The sequence below is a fragment of the Bacillus rossius genome, chromosome 13, assembly GCF_032445375.1.
Source record: "Bacillus rossius redtenbacheri isolate Brsri chromosome 13, Brsri_v3, whole genome shotgun sequence".
Lineage (NCBI taxonomy): Eukaryota > Metazoa > Arthropoda > Insecta > Phasmatodea > Bacillidae > Bacillus > Bacillus rossius.
Window position 1 is genome coordinate 46282757 of NC_086340.1, and position 22497 is coordinate 46305253.

Sequence of the window (22497 nt, forward strand, 5' to 3'; positions counted from 1 at the left end):
CCAATACATTTTCTTATAATAAATCATATATATACTCGTACATTCACACATATTCAATCATACATATCTGATACCACAGCTATACCTGATTATTGGAGCTAAGCAAGTACTTGATGGTTGTGTTTCTTGAGGCACTGCCTGCTGCCTCCAAGGCTTCGCAGCTCTTCTTGTCCCGGGCCAACCGAAGAGTCAGATGAACCACCGCATCTCTGAGCCTGTCTATAAAAGCACTGGTGGCTAGTGTTGGTACTCCTGGGTAGGCGAGGTGCACGAGTTACTCAATGTCGGCTTTGAACTCTTGGAGGGTTTCCGAAGATCTCTGTTGACGTGTCTTCAGAGCTGTTCTGTACACCTCGCACATGTCGGTCGCCATGCCTCAGCTCAAGGGCCTCTACTAGTGGTCCATAGTCTGACTCAAACTGTCCATGAAAGTTGGCTTTCGAAGGTGGGTTGCTTGAATTTTGTGTGGCCGCTGGAAATTCCCTCCACGTTAACATCCTCAAAGTAACTCTTCCAGCTTGCAGCAGCTGCAGCTTCCTGAATCATCCGACGGCACTCCTCGGTCACAGCTGCTACACGCTGTTCAGTGGTCTGCTCGAGCTGAGCCAGCTGTTGCTCCTGTGTGGCAAGGTGCTGCTCGAAACACTGTAGTTTACCTTCGAACTGGATGCATTTCTTCTTGTGCAGCCACTATTTCGTTTTGCATCTCCTCTTGGTTTTTCTTGATGTCTTCAATCTCGGTCTTCATGGCATTCTTCATCTTTTGGCAGTTCTTTATATCGTTCATCTCCTCTTGGTTACTCTCCATTTTATGATTCATGTCCTGGCCCTTCTTCATTTCATCCTGGCTGCTATCTTTCTCATCCAGCCTACTCTCCATTCTATCCTGATTACTTTTTTTTAATCTTTTTTTCATTCTTCATTTTGGCCAAGAATGCCATTACATTCTTAAGTTCGTCTGTCGCCATCTTTCTACTGTCCTTTGAACTACACTGTAATTTGACCTACAAGCTAATCTAACCTTTAACTAACTTCACTAAAACTTCACTCAAAACTAACTACTGTTCCTAACACTAATTGCAATCTCAAAAATCTAAATTCCTTTTTTTTATTCACTATAAACTAATCCTTAATTCTTTATTTGGGGCTATTCCACTTCTGACACCAAAATGTTACAATTTATAATGTGGGGGAGGACTGGGTTCGTAAGGGATAGCTGAATTAAGTTTTATTACAGTTTTATTTATTACTAATATTTACATTAATAAATAATTATTGTACTTATAAATGTCCGATCACAAATCACTGGCACTTAAAAATGTTCATTCTCAAGTCACTCAATGTCTTGTCAGGTTCCACAGTTCGCACTCCTCACTGGAGCTGGGCTCAACAGTGGTTCGCCCCTTACCTCGCGCCTGTCCACTCACACAGTCTCGCGCCACTCAGTCGCACTCTCTCGATCCCGTCACTCACTCTCTAGGGGGGTCTCTCACCCTCTTCGCCGATGTCGCACTTTCCTTTGCTCGGAATCCAATCGGAACTCCCGCAGAGGTCGGTGTCGCGGCTTAAGTAGTCGTGGGTCTTCTTTCCAAAACCGACGAGTGCAGTTGTGTTGAGTCCAGAAAATCAGTGTCAATTCGCTGCTGCGGCCCGCGGAATTCCCCAGGCCACTCCGCAATAGATAACAGCGCCGAGGAAGGATGACGCGCGGGGTTGCGGATAGGAGAGGAAGGCAGCGACGACCCTTGTAATCCGGCCAAGCACATGTGGCATGTCTTAGGTCAGTGGCGGCCACGTGATGTGCGTAGATGCCAGTGGCCTGGCAGGACGCCAGCCAGCCAGCGCGTGGTGCGGTCCTGTTTGCATTCGTAACACTATAATCCTAATCTTTTTCTTCAGCATTTCAAAAAGATTTCAGTAAATTACTTAGGTGGAAATAATTAATGTCAATCATTTAAACTTTTCAACATTTTTTTTTGACATTGTTACATTATTAGGTCCCTTCGGTTTTAGCTGCCCTAGTAAAGATGAAAATTGTAACATTGTGCTGCATAGTTTACAATCACAATAGCTTCTGCATTATAATTCAGTGTGGGCCATCGACGTGGTTGTCATTTGCTGTGATGGGAACATAAGTACAATGTTCATATTGTGGCCAGACACGAACACACAAAACATGGTGGTTGTGGCGAGATATGGGGCAAAGGGATTTCAACATTTACCAGTTTGGAATTAGTGCACTCTGGAAGGAGTCATCATAATTAGGAAGGAGTCTATAATTAAATCTGAATGGGGTACAAATGTAATAATGTGCAGGTTATCGGTCCTGATGGCAAACACCGTGCTAACCTTGTCTACAATGTCACCATCACGACGGGTGAAATTCTTCCCTGTCTGTGATTGGTAAACTGGCTTCCTGTTTCATTTGGTGTGTACTTGTTCCATGCTTTAAATTACAGTGTCAAGTCTTCTGTCCAAACTTTCATTAACACAGCAAGTTTTATCATCTACTCTTTTTACCAGAGCAATAATCTTATTATTATATTTTTTATCCTCAAAATGCTGATAGACTAATTGTGTCTACTCTTCGTATATTGGCCAGGGTAATCTAGCCAACTTTTCTTTGAGAGGAATCTTACCTGGACTAGCTGCAGTGGTGAAGTTTTTGATACTTATTGGTTTTAATATGTAAATGGCCTGTTAACCCTTCCATATGTGTGAAGCATGCTTATGTTATGTATGTTAATAAATGGTTTAATTTATATATGTTTTTTACCCTATCCTTAATTAATTAAATAAAATTGTATTCATATATCTGTTCTAGTAACAAAGTTCCTATTATTAGGTTTGATTTTAAATATGAAGCTAAAGCTTATGTTGTAATATTTTTAACCAGTAGATAAATTAAAAATAATGGTCATAATTGTGAGCAGTATTTTGACTTAGTCATGGGTGTATACACATGCAGTTAAATGGCTGGTCAATGTGGGAAAGTAGTTTTGTAACTTTACTCTCTCACGGATCCCTTGTTAGGTCTTGGGTGGTTGCGTTGAGGTGGGTTGTGACAGTGTCCAGTGCTCGTCTAGGAACAATCCCCCCCTTCCCCCCAGGCTGTTCATGGGGAGCATTCCCCAACTCAGGTAGTCTCTCTCCGCACCAGCCCAGTTACCAGCTCCACTTGCTCGACATGTGTTTTGGTAGTAAACACTGTTAAAAGCATCAAGTCTTGTTTGTACTCCAGCGTGTAAGCTTGATGTCACACCAAATGGGCACATGCGTATCCCACCGCTTTCTTCTACACAGTTCGTCCAGCCGTGCTGTATGCTAAGGATATCAAGGATTGGCAATGAAAAAGTAATACTAACAGCAGTGATACAAACAGTTTGAATTATTCTGCACTCAGTAAGAAAAACAAGTCCATGCTCTTAAAGGATCTTTACTATGCCCACTCAGCCACAGTGATCCATGTTCTGTGCCTTTAGTAAATTAACGTAACATTTTCACTTGCATTACTGTCTCAGGGGTTTTTTTTTTTTTTTATCAATCATGCACTGTGGAGAAATAGAATGCGAGATGTGAGCAGTTAACAAAATTCGTTGGTATCTACAATTAAATATTAATTGGTGTACAGATGTAATAATCTGCAAAATTCAATATCATAACAATATTTTTTTTTGAGCTTCTTAAATGCAACGTTAGATGTATAAATTCATAAACTTTGACATATTTGTAAATCTAGGCAGAGTACCTAATGTGATCAAAAAATAGCTCTTTTGGCTGCTGACTTATTGATAGAACTATTTAACATTATTGGTTTCTATCACTGCAGGAAAGTAGCAGTAAAGTTTGGTGTGTTTGATAGGTTATTTTTTACAACCCAAAACTCTGTTATTTTTAGTGGCATTAGCCACAACTGTTAAGTAAAATTTATGTGGACAACAACTATCGAGTCTGCTCATCCAGTGCAGATTGGTGTTCAGCAAACATATGGTATTAATGTTTGTTTTTTATTTACTGGTGTGTGATTTCATGCAGCTCTGTACGTATTGTTCCCCCCCCCCCCCCCCATTAACTATAGTACTGTCAGCAAGTACTACTAAATAACCCCAAATCAGTCTCAAGAACTTCAGTGTCTTGTTTTTTTATAGTAATAGTTATCAAATTCAATTACTTTAATGAAATCATTTTATAACATTAGTGCAGTGAACATGAATCTTGTGACAGAGCTCAGCCGGGCCTCCGACAAATTACCACCTAAAACATGATTGTAACTTTGGGGGTAGAATAAAAGAAATGGTAGAGCACTAGCATGAGGTACCCGAGACCTAGTCTCCTACCTATACAGGTAGTGTAAGGAAAGTTTCGCGAACTGAAAGAAAACATAATTAAACAATTCAGACACAGCTTTATTATTTATCACATACTTAAAGTTCACAACATAAATAAATTCTACTAAATTAAAGACAACATAAAAACATGATGCAGGCCGTCCCACAAATACGTCGACATTATTTACTTATAGACAACATGGCCGCTCTCCCTTCGCCGCAGCTCCGCTAAGGTTTCGTCTACGTTCAGATCACTACAGGTATGGCGTCAACAAGACATCGTTTCCCGAACTACTTCCCATAAGGCATGATTAAAATAAATACCGATCCACACTACAATCTTTAAACCTAGATTTATTAGGTGCAGGACGGAGACGGTCCTGCCTGAAGCTCCGTCCCACGATCCATGACTCGTCACAGCCCCGTACCGACGTGGATCACCCGTCCAGAGAGGTCCCGCAGGCGAAAAAGCCCCGGCCCTTCTCTGGAAGAGAGTTTTACCTCCCAAACAAGGTCACACAGAAAACACGATCACAGGGGAAAATTCAGCCGCGGAAAATGGCTGTCCCCCTCCCGCAAGGAAAACAAAACACGCGAGGTAGACAATTCCTTCTGCGCAGGCGTGAGCCTCCCCTTTCCCCTCTCACGCTGCTCGCTTGTTCGAGCAACGTTTCCAAACTCGGACGCCAGGTTGCGACACCATGCAGGGCAGAGTCCTCGATACGTGTACACGTAGCCGAAAACGACCAAGGGAAAACAAAATCTGGCGCGACACAGCGGGTTTTCTGGAACGGCGCGTTGCAACCTCTCAGCGAGCCCTGGCCAGTGACCTGCGAGAAACAGCAAACCACGCAGCCTCGCAAAAGCCCGCGGTGCCTGCAAACTACAATCACAGCACCCTATATTCCGCTACCCGTGTGTCGCAATCAACAGGCCAAGCACGGAAACGTGCACGTACACCAACGAACGTTACCCAGACAGGATACAAAAGTAAAATAAATTTAAAAATAAAGTAAAGAAATTTTCAGACAGTGACAATATTAATAATTTTTTTATTTTACAAATTTTCAATTCACTCAAAAAATTAATTAAGGTGTGAATCCACCCTATTGTTACAATTTTTTAAATGCCAAGATCATATATTTTTATAGTAAGGTAAAACGTTCTACAAAAATTGGAAGATGCCAGTGAAGAGAGGGGTGGCTGAAGGGGGGAAAATGCAGCTCTGACATTTGATGAGGGACAGTTTGTGCATTTTTGTGAAATCAGAGAGAAGCATAACGTAATCCCAGCATATACACAGTGCTGAGCGTATGCTCTATGTCCTGGCACCTCAGTAGCGTGGTCAGCTCAGATCAACTTCCGTAAAGTACTTGGTTTACTGTGATACATGAAGGGTTCGACCCGTTTGTAGGTTTGTGCTACTTCTGTGTAATGTCATTCTAAAAGTTTTAGAGCTGGAGTTGGAGTGATGTTGTTTATAAAGGTTGCATGACAGTTACGAAGAGTGGTGGTGGCGAGGGATTTCAACATTTACTATTTTGTAATTAATTAGTGCACACTGGGAGAATTCCTAGCTGTTTTGTTTACATAAACATGTGTGTCTATTTAAATTTGTAGAGTTTGTCAAAACGGTGTCAAAAATGTTAATTATTTAACGGACTGGTTCTGGGAACTATCTCCCGCAGAGAGGACATCCATTTGACTCGCATCTCCGGCTCTGGCGTGTTGGTTGATGAAAATGTAGATTGTGAAAAGTGGTTTCAGTCATAAAAAAAAGAATTTGTAGGATATGATATAATTATTTTGTGTAGTGATTAAGTATTGTCAGCATAAATGAGTCAGTTTGAAAAAACTCCCACCCAGATTTTAATTTGCCTGGTTTATATCAGTGAATATCAAAGAACAGCTTAATTTTTTTTTTCATTATCTATATATCTTTTCTATTTATGAGGTGTATAGAGGGAGGAGGGATCCTGGGTAGAAGATTCAGAGAGAGTGGAGAAGAATGTAAAGAGGAAAGCAAGTATTCCTTTTGAGGACAGGGAGGAAGTGGAATGGGATTGAGGGAAAGATACTGGATGTGAGAAGAGGAAAGTAGTTGAGAAAGAAGTTTCAGAAATATTGGGCATGTAAGAAGGGGGGGACTCTTTTCCACCAGGCGGAAGCCCAATCGCAAGTGTAACAATCAATCAAAATAAAATAAAAAAGAGCAGGTGGGCATGGTCACCAATTTTGCTAAGTCTGTTGTCAGTTTCAACAAAAGCAATCAAAGCAGCATGGATGGAAAAACAGGACATAAAAGAGGACAAAAAAACTTTGTGACTCTCTTAGTAGGCACATCTTTAATTTGTTCAAATTTTTTTTCAACCCGATGAATACTATCCAAAACTTTTATCTCGAACAATTTTTGATAAGATGTAAGGGATTGAAAAAACAAGGATATAAGTTTTAAAAAATTCTTAATTTTGGTACCATGTACACTATCAAATCTGTTCTTTTCTATTGTAAACTGATAAATATTATCTCCAATTTTCATTTGAAATACTTTCTTATACAACCAACCATTGCTGCAAGAAGTGGAAAAAACAGTGGTTGAAGTTTAAAAAAATTCATAATAGGCATGCTGTTAAATCTGTTCAAATTATTTGCAACTCTTTTGAATATTATCCAAAAGTTTTGCCCCAAAGAATTTTTGATAAGTCAAACCATTGCTGCAAGTGGTTGAAAAAATAGAAGTTGAAATTAATATAAATTCTTACTTACCATATACACTAATGAATCCATTCTTATTTGTTTTAATCATTCAGAATATTACATAAATTTTTATTGTGAAATTTTTATATGGCCAACCATTAGTGCAAGAGGTGGAAATAACAAAGTTTGAAGAACAAAAAATAATTGTAACTTCTATAGTAGGTATACTATTCAAAGTATGGTATAATTTAATATAAATTGTAAACATTATGCAAAATTATTGTTTCAAACAGTTTTTGATTAGAGAAACTATTACTGCAAGGGATTAAAAAAAATTCAAAACTTATTTACTACATACAACATCAATTTGTGCAAACTTATGGTAAACCATCTAAACCTTATCTTAAACCTTGGTCCAAAACAAATTTTTATACGACCACTTATTAATCAAGGGATTAAATAAATAGTGTTTAAAAATCAAAAAATTCAGAACTACGTTTGGTAGGTGTAGTAAGAAGTTCTTGTTAATGCTGGATGCATTAAATTAAAAGATTCCAAACATTTTCACTCCATAGAATATACGAAAATATTTAATCAATTTAAAATTTGGGAGAACATAAAAGATATTGCGTACATTAAGTTCTCAAAATTTTCCAGAAGTTTCCAGAACATTCCAGAAGACAATACTTGGATTTACTCTAATAGTTCAAAATTACAAGTCTATTCTTAATAGAATTCATAGTGAACCTTACAAGTAATGTGTATGTACAAAATCATGTTTATAGTTATGGCCACAGTAACTTTTACAGTGTGTATGTATGTGTATATGTGTGTGTATGTATACGTACACACACACTTTTTTCAATTGTGGAGTTTGAAAAGTCGTACATTAATTACACCAATCCCTCACTTAGCATGACATATGTGTTCCTAAAAATGTTTGTTATTCGAAATCGCGTATTCTGAATCATTAGTCTCCATAAATAGCAAGGCTTAATTGTTCCAAAATATGTAGGGTAATGTTCTTTATGTAATATAAATGCATAGAATAACACTCAACGATAAATACGTCACACCATTTATCTTTATAAGCCTCCCATCAAATTGTTTGTATGACAAATACAACACCGCATAACAGTTAGGTGGGCATGTACTTCAAACTTAAAGTGCTTATTCTCATATCACTGCTTGGATCACATAAATCCTGTCGAGCCCGTGTTTTTTTTTTTTTCCGCCATTTATTTAACAACCTTTTCCATGTGTATGTTAATTTCTGTTCTGGTATCTAATGACAAATATATTACTGCTAGTACAACCAACAACATCAGATTTATATAAACGTTTGATGGAGTCTTTATTTACAATACATACTATTGTGCGCACAGTTGACTTGCTTACAACTAAAGTGCGACCAACATAACTGTGGCCTTCAAGACATTCTGCATGCCGTAATACTTCTAGTTTTGTCCCAAATACTTGAACATGATGCATTGCGCTCTCACTTGGAAGCCATGATTCCACTACGATTCCAACTGCAAGTGCTTGTGCATGTACAGTTGCCGGCAGACGTTGCTTTGTGTTTGTGCATGCGAGTTCCCTGCCACTGGTTGAACTGATGTTCATCACGGCCCTGTCTGTGGCCGTGCGACAACAGTACGGCACGGCGGCATACACGTGGACGTAAAAACATTTGGTACCTTACACTTCATAGCCGCAACTGAACTTGCATTAGCTGATGTTTGTACAACAGCTGATAGCATAGTCAGACTTGCACGCACATCTCTTCCCCCTCCCCTCCTAACTGTATGCCACGGTACATCTATTGTTCACCGAGTTGAAGCAGACAGTGGTGTCATGCCCCCCCCCCCCCCCCTTTTTTTTTTTTTTTTTTTTTTTGCGATTCCATGCTAACTGAAATTTACAGACGTGCTATTCAAGATGGGGCAGTAAAATTAACATCGCGCTAAATGAATTCGCAACACATACCCTTAATGGCATTAGATTAAATACAGTATATTATAACGAAGTACATTTGATTTCATCAAAGCCTTGGCTCATAACAGAAGTCGAAAGTAACTGCGAACAAACAAACAAAACAAATTATTAGCAGAGCACATTGAAAAACATCGGAGATTGTTCTGGGCCTACATGACCGGAAACGCCGCGTAGGCGACGTCCGGTTCAAGGCCCGCCACACGAACTCCGACGCTTGGCGCGCGACAATCCCTGTTGGCCGGGTAGCATCGGGCGCGCGGTTAGGCGCCACGGAGACGTCATCATGTACGTAGTGCGAGAGCATACGTAACAATGGCAAGATATATCCTAGATTCTTCACCTACTGCAGGCTGTAGGCATGTTGCTTTAGATCCCCGTGCATTACTGCAAATACATCTTACAGTTTTGGACAGGGGTAGGGATCCACTTTCTAGGCTGAGATCATGTGACCCCAAAGTCGACATAAATTATAGCATTCCCTGAAGGTTAGTACATTAGCTATCGAAGGAGTCGTCTCTGAGTAGCACACAGTTGTCATTATTCCATTGTTACAACTGCCATTCAGCTGACATTTGACCCTTTTCTTAATTTCATAGAATATGCTCTATGATTTATGAAATGTAGGTATACTATCCTCCTTTGCAATCCAGAGTTTCCTTAAATTGTTCTGCAGACTCTTTGGGACTACTGGATATCACGCGTGGATACCTGGACTACCAATCCCTCATTTCTACTTAGTGTTTGCCCTTAAACCACAATATATCATGTTCAAGGTAAGCATTATGTGCATTTGTGTTTTATACCTGATCCACATGTTCTGTAAGTATCACATATCCATGATTTTTTGCTACCTAGAATATAACTTGTCCAACCTGACACTGCCTATCAGTGGTGTTATTTTCTAACCATATCAGACAAGTAGTTTTGATCTCAGTACGTGATCCTTATTAGTTGCTTGGACATACTCATGAATGTTTCCCAGAAATGACAGTGATTCCACTAACTACTGACCTAAGTGATAGATCATAATCCTTAACATCCTTAACCCTTTTCTCATTCATTCTTGGAGATCACACTGACTCGTTCTGTAGAATCTACTCAGATATGTTCACCATACCTTCTACCTCTAAATTGACATACATGTTGGCTACTGTTTTTCACTGCCTGTTCATTGACACAGTTTCACTATTTCATTCTATGCAGTTCCCTTATTCGCTTATTTGTTTTTTGTTTTTTTATGAACCGTAGTCTGTTTATACCAATTGCTTTTTGATGACCAGTGTTCCGCTTTCTTCCTTAAATTTTTTTGTTCCTGTATATGTATACTCTTGAGGTGTGCCCTTTCTTGCAACGTGAGTCCTTGGGGTGTGAACGGCCATGTCTTCTACATACTGCTGTCGGTGGTTTCCTCCATGTGTTGGGTTTGTATTTTTCTCTCTTACCTCTTGATTGTGAATATGACGCCTTTCGATCATAGGTCCCCTTGTTTCCATTTTCTCTCATGGAACCCCTGGGAAAATGATGCATCTTGCCCACTTCAGTTGGTTTAGGTAACTTGAATCCCAATAAATAACTGACATTGCTTGGTCAAATGTCATTTTGTCCTCCAAGTGACAGTTTTATTCCAATAGTGTCTGACTTGAAGCCACACACAAACAGGTTCTGTAGCACACCATTTAAAAATGCTCTGAATACACAGAATTCATACAGCGACTTTATGGCAATGATAAACTTATGTTTCCACTTTTCTCTATGTCTATGACTATACAAGTTGTAGAATTCTGTTATTAATCTTCTTGGATCTTTAATGCTATTTCAGTGCGTTGACTAGTTCATCGCATTTCTTCTCTTGATGTGCCACACTCATCTCCGCCTGCATGTGCCAACGTAACGTATCTACTACCCTGAACCAATAACAACCTTCATATAACTACTTAACTTAAAATCTCAAAACACATACACTGCTTACATTAGTAGTAAGTTCATCCCTCATCTTTCTGTTGTAGATGGCTTCTTAGTTGCTTATCCTGAATTTTCCTATTTTTGGGTTAGAAACAAGTGGTGTGAGTTTGTACAAGTCCATTTTCTATGGTTGCTCACCTGATTCAAATTTTGTTAGTCATACTAAGATGACTTCTGGCTAGACAAATCAGGTGAGTCTACAGATAAACTGGCAGTATAGGAATTCGTAATACAAACGAATGAATTATCATTAGCTTACGATATTCATTTGATATCTAATTCTTTCTTCAATGACTTGATATATTAGTATACATATGACCTTAAATAATACTTACTGTTATTGACTGCCAGTGCTATATATATAGCGAAACTTAGTCGGTATATAAATTTATGTGTTGAAGGGCGCCTTGAAACTACTGACTTATAAATCATACAAACCGAAAAGGATTCATTCGTACAATTAGGATTTAATCTCGTTTACTCATCACAGTTATCACCATATAGTTGAAACTATCAATTTATATTTCCATTATTTAATATTACTGTGAGAGTCATAACTTCCTTTAGTTCCTAAATAATAGTATTTACACACCTGTTCTGTGGGTTTAGTATTGTCTAAAATCACGTCAGCAGTTTACCGACTAAACTAGTGTCTCGGAGAGCATGAGTGATAAACTAGGACTCCTGGATTTGGGTAGACACTGGATTCAAACTGAAAAGAGGGTTCAAAACTACGGCGAATTCGTCGTCTCGTTCTTCCGCGACTGGACGTCCTTCTGGCTGTGGAAAGTGGTAAAATCAGAAACGGATGGACCTCACCAACAGTCTGTTCACTGAAGAAACTGCAGTCACATCTGTAGACAGCGGGATGTCGTCCCGGCAAAGACTCGTCCTTCAGATGTTCGGGATCAGCATCGCCTAACGCTAGGAACGCCTGGTGATTTTCCTCTGGAGCTCTTCCGAAGATTTTAAATGTCTTTCTCGTGCATAATCCCCAACAAACGAAACGACCGACGCGGTTGTGTAGTTTACTTGAAGTTCGGAAATTTCCCTAATTCTGTCACTAAAAGTGCAGAAGTTTCTATTCACTCGTCGTTGTCAGCTAAATAACGAACTCCGCGGTTGTCCCGGATCAATTTATAGATAGTATTACGGGTGAAAATAGTGATTCGACCCGAATACATGTCTATTCCCTTCGTAGATCTTTCCTAAATAAGCCTCGAATCCTTCAAACCTTCTAAAACAATAGCCAAATTATTTTGACAACCATCAATGTTAAAACTTTCATAAAACAAAATCAGTAAGGAAAAGAAGAAGATAACAGCGCTAAATTTGAAATATCAAAATTTATAAATTCCATAGAAGACATGAATGACTAATCAATACTTCCAAAACTGTTTTCCCTTCTTAAACCATAAAATAAATAAAATGTAAGCTTCACTCGTACGATTTCCAGAACTATAACTCCCGTACATAATTTGTTACATTAATTATATCAAGTTAGTTATCTATAAACGAATTGAGCGTTGATACCATTGGAAACAAATTGTACGTAGCCTCAACAAGGTTTGCAGACTTCAGCAACAGCATTTTCCGAGTAGGCTAGGCTTGTCTAGTGTAGTGGCGTCCCAAGTTGGAGAGATGTTCTCGGCTGTTCCGATAGACGTTGCCTTTGCCGTCATCGGAGTAGCAGTCACCAGCTGAAGGAGCTGATATAGCCTTGAGATTGTGTCTCGATGCGTCCCTCGAGTCTCATGTACTGCACTTTTCTTGCTGAAACCAACATTGCACCAGTCTGGCTGGGATAGACACTGCCTGCAGTGGCGTATCCAGGATTTGTGTATGGGGGGTGTTAAGAAGCATGCCCCCCCCCCCCCCCCAACCCCCCCCCCCCCCCCCCGTAATAAAGCGGGAGGTCCGGGGGGTCGTCCCCCGGGAAAATTTGGATTTTAAGGTGTAAAATAGTGCTATTTGAGAAGTTTTCTGTTCTTAAATTTAAATATTGTAATGGTAAAAATTTTTATTAATTTTAATATCAAATTTGTTTGAGTGATGAATAAGAAATTATTTAAAGATTTGGTGCAAAGGGGGGGGGGGGGTGTTTGAACCCCTAAAAAAACCCCCTGGCTACGCCCCTGACTGCCTGCACTTGATTACTATAGAGTATTTTGGTAGGACAGTGTAGGACTCAGGCCTTTTAATGTGCAGAATGCTGGAGACACCTTGCCCAGCGATCCTAGCAGCACAGCTTGAAGAACACCTCTGTATCACAGCGGGCAGTCTCAGCACAGATTTCAGTCATCCCTTCAAAACATGTAGGGGAATGAATTTTACAATCCATACATTTGTAATGAAAAGGTGTATTCATAATGAAACCAAGTTTTCGCAATTTTCAATAAAAGTATTGACATAAAGATCATGAAAAACTGTCAAAAAAGGATACAGATCATTTAACTTTTAAGAATGAAACATAATAAAATAATTATTTTCCTAGAATGGGTGCTTGTCTGAAAGAAAAAAAATTAAAACTTAAAAAATGGTATTTTTGAGTACTACTGTCTCAAACTGTAAAATGGTGAACTGCTGGTAACTACTAGAAATATTACAATGCTGTTTAGTAGTCATCAAATTGAATAAAAAATTTATTTAAATTTTTTTTAGAATAGCATCTTTAGAAAATAACCATGAAATAGTTTAAAAAATATATATTAAATTGTATTTAAAAACGAATATGAATTTAAAAACATTGAATGGTGTGATCTTATTTTACTTCGTACTCTGTGCTCTCATTTAGCTTTGACTTTGTTTCCATAAAGGTAGTAGACATACGCAGTGTGATCTTCCTTACACTTTATTTAATTTGGATATACACACTAATATTCTGCTTATTTTAAACACCAGTTGTATAAAATGTCCCCAAGAAGTTTCAATATTCCGCATTAAGGGGGTAGGAAAGGTTTTTTTTTTTTTAATATTATGTATCTTTTTTTAAAGGTCAAGTTTGCAAAATTTCATAAAGCTTGGAATAAAACTAGTTTTGCATTTTTTAAAAATGTATATATATAACAAACATAAAATCTTAGCTGCATTATGTTGATACATGATTCAATACAATTTCTTGTATATCCACCATTGCAGTTTTGCACTGTTTATCATGGAAAAAATTCAAGAATACAAATTAAGAATTAAAAATGAAAACATAAACCCACAGAGAACTTGTGTAAATCTGCGGGTTGATGTTTTCATTATTATTTTTTAATTTGCATTCATGAATTTTTCCCATGGCAAACAGTCCAAGAAATTGTATTGAATTAAAATTTTCCATTGCAAGAATCATCTAAAGAACGTATGTTGATACATATACTCACATATTTCAATCAAACACTTTGATTTTGTTTATAAAGTTTATTTTTACTGTAAGTAAAAATTAATGATACGTGCATACCTAGTGTAAAATAACCCAACCAATGGACTGAGCTCTATGTGAAAATTATTATTATGGTTAACTTAAACAAATCTACACTATTATTATAAAGCTGAAGAGTTCGTTTGTTTGAACGCGCTAATCTCAGTAACCACTGGTCCGATTTGAAAAACTTTCAGTGTGGATAGTACATTTATCGAGGAAGGCTATAGGCTATATTATATTATCAATAACATTAGGGATCCTTACTAAAAGTCCAATTTAGAATCAAATGCATTGGAGGGGGTTAGATACAACATCAACATGCAGTACACGTACAAAGTGTTTGTTGACAATGCCGCAGGCGCTAGAAGTTTATTAAGTGAAATACCACTCACTGACTCACTCATCACGAGATCTCTAAAACTATACACCCGATTGACTTGAAATTTAGCATAGTTACTCATTTTGTGATGTAGACGCTCACTAAGAACGGATTCTGCGGAAATCCGATCCCAAGGGGAGTTTCGGGGGCGTAATATATCAAAATTTCCAGTTTTTGGTAGGAAATCACCATGGCAACGGCTGTTGCTTTGTTGATGCTTCATTTGTCTCTATGGCAACGACTATTTCATTGTTAGTGCAGTCCTCATCACCGTTGAAATATTGCGGATACTTTAAATATCAAAAATTGACCTTTTTTTCCAAGTATATATATTTTACAGACTTGAAACTTCACATTAATGTTCCTTATGTTACGCAGGATGACATTTTCCGAAAATTAGATCCCATGGGTGGTTAAAACCAGGCAACAGTGGGTACTTTGTCTGCATGAGAACAGGATTTTGCATTGTTCATGCCTTCTGCGTCTCCATGGCAACGGGCATCGCGCGGCAGTGGCGTACCCACAAGGAGGGGCATGTATAATGAGCGGCGCAAGAGTGATCTGCCTGTAGACTGCCGTAGCGAAGTACGGGTACATCAGTTGTACGTTGCGTGCACGAGTCGGGTAACCATCGGTGCTATTCATTTTCTCTCCGGTACATTATACAGCATTGTAATAAATTTTCACTGAATTTTTTTTTATTTACCATTACTGTAAATGGGAGATGTGGCTTAATTTTTTTCCATTAGTATAGCCGTGCGAAGCCGGGTCGGGCAGCATATAAGTACATGTACAAAAATTTTCCCAATAATGAAATTCAATCCTATGCACTTTAAATCAGCAGTCACAATTTTTACAAGTCTAATTTGATCAAACATCCAAAGATGTAAAATATTACCTTATCAATGTTTTAATTGCGAAATTTTAATGTGAATTAAAAATTGTAACTAGGTATATAAATTTATAAAATGTCTCAGAATAGTTTTCCTAGCACAAAGATAAATTGTCACACTAATATGCTGGATGTTCGTGTAAGCAAATATTTAAAGGTTAAACACACCCCACTCAAACGACTTTGGAACCAACGCACTTAAAGAAGTTTAACTTCAAAAATAACTTTGAGCAGTTAACATCATCATAATTGTTGCAAACAAACAACGCACAGATGTTTCCAGCCATACTAAATAACCACAACTGCAGGATATAAATAGCCAAAATACTCTTATCGCAAATGCACTAACACTGTAGGATCAAACGATGCCGCTAGAATGGGCTCCATAATGTCTCTCCATTTTTTTTGGCGACTTGCTATATTTTTTTTCTACAATATTTGTTATATGATACTCTGAGATTGTCATAATTTGAGGGGCCTTTGATAACAAGCCTTCACTCTCTATTCTCCAACTAGTCTCCCATAATCTATCTATAAGCAGTCAGTGATGAAGTTTACCTGTCAAGCAATAACTCAACTAATCAATGATTTTAAATCCCTCCATCATTTTGAATTGGGTGTCATTGGGAGAGGTTTTTGGGCGTTACCTCAACTTTATGGGTACCACTGTTACGTATGTCCTCATACGTAGAGGCCGGGTGACATCCTGTCCCAGGGATTGGCTGTTGGAAGCATGCCCTGTTTGTTCTGTGAGTGACTGGTTGCCAAATCCTCCCTGTTCTAAGGAGTGGGGGATGCTATTTAACTCTGGTTGACTTTTGCAGCAGTTGAGACCTGACTGATCCGGTGCAAGTAGGGAGGTTCCATGCTGTGCCGTTATTGGAAACTCCCATTAATTTGATTGGATTTGATGTATTTCTTTCCTTCAACCCCTTTCTTTCCCTCACCATCTCCTTTATAATAGTTTGTTACAAAAAAATAAAAAACAAGAGATTTTGGTAATATATAAAATATTTACAACAGTTTGAATAGGGCACACCTGCGAAATTCACTTCGGGGCGAGACTTGGTATCAGGCAGTAACCCTTTAGGGTGTTCAACCCTCAAAACAATAAAGCTCAATGGCCAGCCAAATTTGAGAAAAATACCTTCAAACATTTGAGCTCAGCTTATGTACTAATAAGTATCACTTCGTCGGCAGCCCCAGAGCAGTTTAGTCAGTAGCATTCTTGGCTATCGCCATCGCCATCGCCATCGCAATCACTTGTGTGTTTATCTTATGTTTGTTTTTTGTCTACAAATATTTTAAATTAATAATTTTTAATAAATAAATTTAATAAATTATTTCATTTAAAAAACATATGAAATATTGTGAATACATATTACATGCCATTTTAATCATAATAATACAAATAATTAGTAAGTATATTAATAATAGTTATACATAATTAGTTACATATTTGTCATTAAAATATAATTAAAACATTTACAACATGCATTAAAACTATACACAAAATTGTCTATTGAAATCTCCAAAACCGGTTTTGACCTGACAAAAGTTTTATGGGTACTAATAGAGAGCAGCTATTATTTTATTGAATACAAAGAACATTCCTATACTCTAAACAGTCTAATGGGACAACAGTTTTCATTTATTAATCTATTGTATCAAATGTTTCGAAGGTTACAACGGTCAGTTCACGTTTGTATTTCACAGAGATTGTACTGTTCCATTATTTATCACTCTATAATACAGATAGTTTCAATAGTTTACAGTAAAATGTCTGTGAGTTAAAAAAACTAGCATTCTGCCAACAGTTGACGAAACTGCTGAAGAATCAATAAACAGTGGTAGTTCAAAATTAATGTTAACAGATGCATTTGATTATTGTAAACATTTGTTTGCTGAAAATAATTTAATTGTATCAGAATGTTCTGCTTCAATTTCTCGTGAAGCTATGTTGATGGGTGAGGAAATATACAAACATACTGTGCATGTGTTGGCTGACAAGATGTTTGTAAGTGATGAAGAGCTTATTCATGCAGTCAAGAAGTATTTTTGAGCAAGTGGAAGCTGATATCTGATGAGTATGTGCCCGAAGAAAAGAAAAAGAAAAGTAGAACATATTCTTTCAGGTTATAGAATTAAAGTCATTTACATTTGCATTACATGGAATTTGACAAACTTTGCTAAAAATAGATGTAGTCAATTAAAAATAAAATAGTATTTATTCAAATGGGAAGAAGACATAAAAAAAGGAGGAAATAAATTTAATAAACTTGCATTAGTGGGCCCTGTTTGCTGCTGGACATTTTGGAGGTTTTGAATATAAAGCTTCTGGATGATGGATGAAGAAATTCAAAATCACTAATAACATACATCAACGAAAAGTAACAAACTTTGTTTCGTAAAAGGAAACAGCAACTTTCAAACAAGTTATGGATTCTGCAGCAACCTTTCAGAAGCAGGCATTACAATTAATACATAAATTTAATAACTTCATCGTTAATACGGACCAGACATTTACGTCGATACAACAAAACTTAACGTATACTTATGTTAATTGTAATTGTACACTTATCCATTTCATATAAATCATGCTATTATCTGTTTTAGGGTGCCATACCAATCTATATTTAATAGGACTCTTACAGAAAGAGGTAATAAAACTGTATTTGTTAAGTGACACAATATGAATAAAGTGATTCATTCATATAAGGCACAATATGCACTCACCTTATCTCGAAATCTATTGCCTCAGGTATTCATATGTTTTCAAGACCCAACTGGTAATTTTGGTCCAAGATTGCAGAAAACGGTGAAAGAATACGCACAAAAATAAACATATTATAGTAACATCATCAAATTCTGTAAAGCTTATGACAGAATTATATATTGACTTCCTTTAAAAAATGTTTAAACCCTTACGTGAAATATGAACAGTTTCTTCTACTTATTGACTCTTAGGGAGGACAAACAAAACCCGAATAAAATCATGACATCTTCTAGGAATACAATGAAATACCTACTTAAATGATTAAAGTAATTCCTCAAAGTGTACTCATATCGTTTAACCTTGTGACGTCTATTTTTATAGACAAGTAACAAAAAAAATTAGTTAAAAGTTTTCAAGATGCTGCTTATTTAATCTAACAGAATCGAGAAATACAATCTCAAGAAGATTTTATTAAAATACAATCAATAGTTCACCATCATCGCCAATTTTGGATAAAATGATTAAATATGCTTGGTATGCTGCTAAACTACTGAAGACAGAGAAATAGTCATGAATGTGAAGAAGTTGTTTGCCAACTGAGCTTCTGAAAGAATATTGCTCTTGTAAGCATTCGTCATTTATTTGTTGTGCTAGATGCCAAAACATTTATTCTTTCTATGATAATTATCATTCAAGTTTTTGTATGTATTAAAAAATTTATGTAAAATTAAACGATGTAAACTGTTTACTATCTATAATAACCATTTCTAACTATTATTACTATACTTATTAACTTTTTTTTTGTATTATAATTAAAATGGCATGTAATATGTAACGGCATGTTACATTTGCTTTTTATTAAAAGTATTTATTATATTATAATTTTAATAATTATTTATTTAAAATACTTGTAGACAAAAAACAAACACAAAATAAACACACTAGTGATTGCGACGAGATTCGAACCCTGAACGCTACAGACTAAGCTGCTCAGCAGCTGCCGACATAGTTATACTTATTAGTAGATAAGCTGAGCTTGAAATGTAGAAGGTGTTTATCTCAAAATTGGTTGGCCATTGCACTTCCTTGTTTTGAGGGCTGAACACCCTAAAGGGTACTATCTATGTACCAAGTCTCGTCCCAAAGTGAATTTCCCAGGTCGTGCTCTCCCCTTGTAATTAGTTTTTTTATTCTTAGACCTCATTTTGGTCATTTCGTGCAGTTTGCTTGGTTGTATCAAATATTGTTGTAAATAAAAGTGTAGTTGCTTGGAAAATTACAATTACTTTTAACACATGCTTGCTTAGTAATTTTTTTCTTGAAATACAGCTATTTCTTCTTGAGTTATTGTTAAGAAACCTTTATTCAAACATTTTGGTACTACCCTGAGAAGGATTTATTGTTTTTTTAATATTGAGGGAGTTAAAGTAATTTTCGAGTTTTTGAACAGCCCTTTCCTTTTTTGGAGTTTAGAGACAATGAAATGATAATCTAGGTAGAAATTAACCGGAATTTGCACCACGGTGAAATTTGTTGTATTTATAAGCCTTATATTAAATGCACAATGCTCGGAGGCTTCACAGATGCTACTGGAACAGTTTATGCTTCACCTGTAAAGCATATCCCTGCTGTTCCCCCGTGGAGTGTCCTCGAGAGTGTGTTTGCTCAGTGTCCACTGCTGGTGCTTCTCCCGTGGCTCTGCCTCGCTGCAGCACCAGTACTCAGCAGCCTCATCAAGCACTGTCGAACAGCACCGCCGCTGCTAACTGTTTTGTCAGGAATTCCGTGCATTAACTTTCCTCTGTGATAATTTTTATTTGCAATGTCCATTCTGAAGTCATGGTACGGTCGCCTCCGACACGACCGGTCCTCTTGACCGCCAACTGCGTCAACTTGTCACACCCCTGCTGGTAATCTACCGTGCTCTCGCTTGTGGTGTGGCCATGTCTTCTTGTTGAGTGAGTGTGGTCACCGCTCTCCGGACGAGCTGGCGACTCACTGCCTCCTAGCGCAATCGCGTTTCATCATGTTCTCAATCAACAGCCGCTGCAACACGTGTTAACTCTCCCTTCTCCCTTGACTTTTTGAGAGGCCTTCCTTTTTAACAACTAACACAGTTGAAATAGTTAATTTATTTATCGATTTGTTACGTGCCTACCGACGGCATAAGGCCATGGGTGGTAGGCAAGATAAACATAAAAAATTACTTAGACGAAACAACCACATGAAACAAAATGAATAACATTGAGGACAATACTATAATAACACATACACAAGACAACACAGCAGGCAACTAGCAGACAAACAAAAATAAGTTTCATAATTATATAACAACAATAAAGATAATCAAGAACCTGTTTATAAAAAAAATACATAATTTAAATAATAAGCAGTTAATGTATTAAGTACCATAAAACGAAGGTATTTTCACATGAATCTTAATTATAATTTATTGTAACCTGCCGGAGTACTTTCAGGTAGTGCTACTCTGTGAAAATGAAGGCAAGAATCAGTAGGTTACTGGGCGTTTGCGAGTAGGCGGAGCCACCGAGGCCCGTGGGGCCCTGATTGGCTAGAGGTGTGGACTGGTTTGGCAGGAGGTGCTTGGTCGCTGGGAGTGCGGAGAACTTGCTGTGTGGAGTGCGATAGACTAAACTGAGTCGCTTGGTGGCCGGGATCCTTGGAGGACATGTCACAGCTGTGTAGTCAGGGCCGGTGCGTCCACACAGGCGAACTAGGCAACCACCTGGGGCGCCAAGTAGCTGGGGGCAGCGCAGCACGACACAACAGCTGATATAATATGTTTAACGATTATTGAAACTAGATGAAAATGGATTTTTGTAACAGTTTGGAATGTTTATATTGATATAAGTAATTATTTAAAGTCCACAGCGACCTGTTTATGATTTGTAATAAGTAAAAAAAAACTCAAACCTGCTTACATTTGATTGTTGACAAAATACGTATTAGGCTTACGTGATGTATTTTGAGGCAAGGAAAATTTTTTTGGGGGGCATTAAGGTTTTTCGCCTAGGGCGCCAATTTACCTTGCACCGGCCCTGTGCGTTGTTGAGTTCACGGAGACATGAGATGGCTCGCCAGACCAGCTGACTCCTGGGTGAACATATAAATGTTTTTACTCCAGTCTAGCTGGGTAATCTGCTAAAAAAAAAATTGTGGATTTCATTATATGTTCAGCTTTTATGAATCCAAACTAACACACTATTATTTAATTCAGAAAGGAAATCGAAAAATGTAGAAAATATTATTCACTCTATATATATATATATGTGTTTTTTTTCTAGAAGTGGATTTTTCTTCATAAACCCAAATTTAATTTTCGAGAATGAAATAAGGGAGTGATTAGTTTATAAAGGTTATTATTTATTTCAATTTTATTTATTTAAGTTTGTAACATGCCAACCAACAGCCTAGGACTTTAGCGGTTGGCACAACACATACAGACAGGAACAAAAAATAAAATAAAAGAATACAAAAATAAAATAAAAACATTAACAAAAATGGTTATTGATTCCCCCTCGTAGGTACCAAATTGGCAAGCTCTGCTCTATTTGCTTCCATAGTGACAGGGCCGGTGGAAGGTAAATTGGTGCCCTAGGTGAAAAACCTTTATGCCTCCCCCCCCCCCCCCCCACCTACCCCTACCCACCAGGACACCCCAAAAAAATGTTTCCTTGCCTCAAAATACATCACGTAGGCCTAAGATTTTGTCAACAATCAAATGTAAGCAGGCTTGTGTTTTTTTTTACTTATTACAAATCATAAACAGGTTGCCGTGGACTTTAAATAATTACTTATATCAATATAAACATTCCAAACTGTTACAAAAATCCATTTTCATCTAGTTTCAATAATCGTTAAACATAATATATGAGCTGTTATATGTCGTGTTGCGCCGCCCCCAGCTACTTGGCGCCCTAGGCGGTTGCCTAGTTCGCCTATATGGACGCGCCGGCATAGTGATTGTTTTTGAGATATGATTATTTTACTACAAAAACATTTTTGCCCTCTTATGAATAACTTCATAATATACATCCTAGTTAAGTAACCCAACATTTTACTATCAAAAGAAATTTATCAATAGGTGTTCAGTAGTTT

General features: G+C 37.5%; 1 protein-coding gene across 1 annotated transcript in view; it reads left to right on the forward strand.

Moving 5' to 3' along the window:
* Positions 1-22497, forward strand: part of LOC134538514 (U4/U6.U5 tri-snRNP-associated protein 1) — a 122156-nt gene that overhangs the window by 14873 nt on the left and 84786 nt on the right. The window lies entirely within an intron of this gene.